Below are 4,710 nucleotides of genomic sequence, written 5' to 3' on the forward strand. Positions count from 1 at the left end.
TAAAAGCACAAGTATCTTACCAGAAAATGACTTTGGTAGAAGTTGAAGTCACTTTTTATGATATTACTTAAGTAAACGTATATGACATTTACTGTACTTAAGTATAAAAAGTAATTTTCTGATATAAAATGTAAGTTTTACAAGTAAAAGTATTTTTAAAAGTGAGTATGTCTATATGTGTCCTTGCGCAAGACAGTTAGCCCCATAAGCTCTATATATATTTGGTCGTAACGATTAAGAGACAGTTATGGGAAATGTAGTGGAGTAAAAGTGAAGGTTGCTATAAATATAAAAATAAAGTAAAATAATATGTGAATGTTGTACTTTGTTCCTTCATTTTACTTAGCTATGCTGAGTCAGCCTGTAAGCTAGCATGTCTCCAACATTTTGCAGCTGCTCAACAATTCATACATTACTACGTTCGTTTGTTTCCGAACAATTTTGCCAATATTCCGTCTTATTTGTACACACTATGCTATAGAAAAATGTTTTGTCCGACGTCATTTAAGGAAATAATCGGAGCAGGAGATCATAGGCAGTAAGCTAACACACAGAACAAAGGCAACAACAGAGGTTTAAAATCGTAAAGTAGTATGTCCCGGGTGTGGTTAGAGGTGCATTTTTCTTAAACTGAATATTATTTTTTATATATTGAACTGTCGCCGGTGTTACAGCTATGACGTTAAAGTCTGTGTCCTCTCGGTTTAATGCTCGAACAAAACAAAACAATACATGGAGGAGCTGAACCTCAGCCCCACTCCACACCGTTAGGGGGCAGCAACACCGCGCCCAGCCACCATTTTGTCTGTTTCCGGAAACAGAGGATTGTGGGTATAATCTCTTACACAAAAGCTCCGCGTTGCGTTTGTTGAACGTATTTCATCTTCGAGAGAGCACCTCTCCAGCTGTGTCGTTTAGACTTCCGATTAGTTTCATTTTTTGTTCTTTTTTAGCCAACACTTTTTTAAAGGACATTTTAGTTCGAGGAGAGGACATTACTGTCGTTTCTAATAGTTTTTTGATCAAGAAAATCCACTTTCTACAGAAGAGAGACTAAAAGCGCCAAGTCATCCATTCGGCCTGAACGTAATTTATTCATCTTTACATGCTTTTTTGGTCGGACATGTGTTTTGAAGCAATGGATGTCAGGTCGAAATACGTGAAACAGGAGTGCCCGCTGCGTAAAATCGTGAATCCCGGAGCGAACTTAAGATGGCGGGTCCTCGGCTCCACGGAGGCTGGTAAAACGTGCCAGGCCGCGGTGGAACGCTCGACCGTCAGGAACTACTACCACGGGGAGCAGAAGCGGGCGAAAAAAGTCGCTAAACTCAAGGGGAACGTGGACAAGAAGAAGTCGAAAGCGGGCAAGGGGAGTCCCGCACCACGAGGAGCAATGGCGCCGGAGAACACTACGCAGTACCTGATGAGTAATGCGTACGACGACATGAAAACGACGGAATCTGAATGTCTCGCCTCCAGTGAAAACTGCGCTCACGTCTACAGTGAATCCATGTCGCCGACGAGTGTGTACTCGGCGCTGGACTCTGGTTTCTACGAAAGTTGCCTCGCCTTCCAACAGAGGGAGTTCGACGACATGTTTGACCTGTGTTGATAAACTGGCATGAACTGGTCTACGTGGCCTTGTTGAGTTGAACTGGTCCGGCTTCCTGTTTCATCGACAGTGACATTTACATGCGGACAAACAAACAAGGTGTGATGCGTTACCAGTGTAATGTTTGGTATTTCAAACATTGTTAGCCCAGATTGTGTACTGTGTGCATTTGTGTGTCGCATGATTCATGGTTGGGCTTTATTTCTCACAGCGGCGCACTTGGACGCTGCTCGCCCACTAGGGAGCGCTCCTGAGCCTTGTGCTGCGCCGCCTGCTGGAACGAACCAAACGCACCTCGGCTCTGCTCCGGCCGGTGAAATCCAGGTAAACCCGGGCAGGTATCTCTCTGTGTTGCACTACATTATCGCTGATGGCAGTAGTGATGTTATGAATGGAGAGTGCTTTCCACAGTTACTGTTGTCTGAGCGTTTTCCAGGTTCGACTCCTGACACCTGACAAGGACACGTGACTCGGCCCGAGAGGAGCAGGGAGACCGAGGAGGTCTGACGTCACGTGACTCTGACATCAGGTGACATGCCAGTGTCCAATGGTTATTGACTTGACCATATAAGTGTATAGTCCTGACACAACACTTGTGTAACGTTGTACAGTGTGAATAAGAGTGTATTTAATCTGCAAGACGAAAGTGATTTATATGGAAGGTGATTCGTGACATGTTCAGTAAATGAGCTTTGTAAAATCGAGCTTTTTGTTCTGGTGTCTATTTTTTTTAAACATTTAAATGGGTCAAAACTATATTTAGAATTTAGTATTTGTGTTTAAATTGGAGACGGTACACTTCTATATTCATATATATAGTCATAGTATATTTACACTTGATTACAAGAATACAGTAGTGCAGACACAATCGTCTGTTTTATTAAATTTTGGGAATGTGAATTACCATTCAGTTTCACTGATTTCTTAATATTAAAAAATAAATGTTTCAAATTCTCAATTCTTTAAAATATTTTTCTTAGAATCTGTTATGTCAATACAACACAAATGTAGTTTAAGTGCCAGATCATATTTTACCAAATTCCCCCTAATGACAGTCCAATAATGGTCTAGTAATTATGGTTTGTTATTCCTAGGCCTGAGTTAATGTAGTGGTTTGTCAATAATTGATTAAAGTGCTTAGTGCATTTATAATTGGACGTGTATTAAACACACCGAGCCACAGTACTCTACAGTAACGGGGTGGTTTTGTGGTTAAATGCCGCCGAAACAGACTGATGGGCATTTATTAAAAGAACTTCCAATGAAAATGGTTTAACTTTTTCCAATTTTGTTAAATAACGAGATGATTCACGTGCCTCCTGCGGTGGTGTGGCAATCGTCCCAACAACTGTAATGTTTAAAGCTACCACATGGTGGCAGTATTGTCAAATAAATTCGGGTCACAGAATTTATACCACATGGAGGAGAGAGATGGATTATTGGTCATTTTTAAATAGTTTAAAATGTAGGTATAATATAAGTTAATACGTGAGAGTAGGTCCTTCACAGTTGGACTAGCTAACTTGTGTTATTTTTGCAGTGTCTTGAGATTATTGCTCTCTATCTCATCTGTGTTGTTGTGAAACACATGGCTCCTTTTTAGGGGTTCACTCAAAGTTCCATGTCTTTTTAAGGAAGAGCATGCAGAGGGGTGGAAAATGCTGCTACGCCGTCCTCATTATCTGGACTCTCTTACTCCCGGGCCTGTCTGATTTCAGAGGGCTGATAGCTTTGGGGAGGAAATGGCCACCAACGTGGTGTGGTGTCACGTTCTCGTCCCACTCGTTACTTTCCAGTAACTGTCGATGTCAGTGGCTCCGCCTGTGGTCCCAACTGCCAATTACATCTAAAGGTGCTCTGTGTGTGTTTGTGAGGAGGGACTTGGACAGGACTGCTTTTCTGGCTGATTAATGGACCTGCTGTGGGCGAACACGGCATCGATCCACTTAGGTTTGGTGCAGTGCTGTGTACACGTCTAGGTTGTAGCTTTAAAAAAAACTTTTTTTATCTGATTTACACCACTGTTACTTCATGGTATGTTTCCCAGAAAGGACAATGTTGTTGCATTTCCTTTAATTGCTTATTTAGCCTAGGGAGTGTAGATATATTAACCTCCTGCACAAACACAAATAAGCACACAAAGAAAACCAGTCTCTATCAAATGAAGTGGATAATTTCCCCAGCTGTATTAAATATAATTGTCTAGAATTTAAGAACTGTTTACAGTCGGTTAATTAAAGCTCCAGCTTAAATATTTGACTCAGAACTCGACCTCTGCTTCTATAATTAACACCAAAGTAATTTATTTGCTGCTCTTGGGTATTTTTTTTTAAATTATTTTAAGGAAGACTTGTGACAATCCAAAAAACACATTTACAAAAGCTTTGATTTTATTCATTTTGCTCAAGGGAATACACAAAAAGTGACAAAGATTTGAACAAATAGAGGCAGGAAGGGCATGATTTGAAGCCTTCTGGGAAATGTAACGATAAATAAACGTCACCGAAATGCAAAAAATAAATATGGACTTAACTTTGAGGGTTTATTTAATTAAAATAGACTACTTTTGCATCATGAATGTGTTTTAATTGTGAACTATTTATCATTCTACATCAAAATAAACCCTTTAATTTGGAATTCTGTCAAATGGCTTTATAAATATTATTGTTTTTATATATTTTTCTTAAGAAGTTTGACTTTTTGTCACTTGTCTGGCCCCTACTGAACAAACTAGGCACTCGGTGGCCCCTGAAGTGATTTTGTTTTGAGACTCCTGCTTTAAATAAACATTTATATCAAATTATTAAGAGTTTTAGCCAATCAGATTGTCCTCTTGCAGTTAAAAAAAAGAAGCCGCTTCTGCTCAAATCCCATAAAATGTGTCATGTCACTCCAGATCTTCTCAACATACAGTACTTTCATTCATTGAACAAGGACCAGCATTTCAAAACACCCGTCTTCCAACTTCTACGATGTTCAAACCTCCTGCTACAGCTGTCCTCCTGGCTCAAAAAACCCTCAAATGGTCCTGAGAAAGTTGAATCACCAGCAGCTCCAGGAAAAAGCTGATCCCTGACCTTCCTGTGGAGAATGGACTG

General features: G+C 40.3%; 1 long non-coding RNA gene across 1 annotated transcript; it reads left to right on the plus strand.

The window, feature by feature from the left end:
* The first annotated feature begins 891 nt into the window (after positions 1-891).
* On the plus strand, positions 892-4,191 carry LOC310942061. Its single transcript, XR_014593091.1, has 3 exons — positions 892-1,711; positions 1,824-2,141; positions 3,247-4,191. It is a non-coding gene; the product is annotated as an uncharacterized lncRNA (long non-coding RNA).
* Positions 4,192-4,710: the final 519 nt, after the last annotated feature.

The sequence above is a fragment of the Microchirus variegatus genome, assembly GCF_963457635.1.
Source record: "Microchirus variegatus genome assembly, chromosome: 20".
Classification (NCBI taxonomy): Eukaryota; Metazoa; Chordata; class Actinopteri; order Pleuronectiformes; family Soleidae; genus Microchirus; species Microchirus variegatus.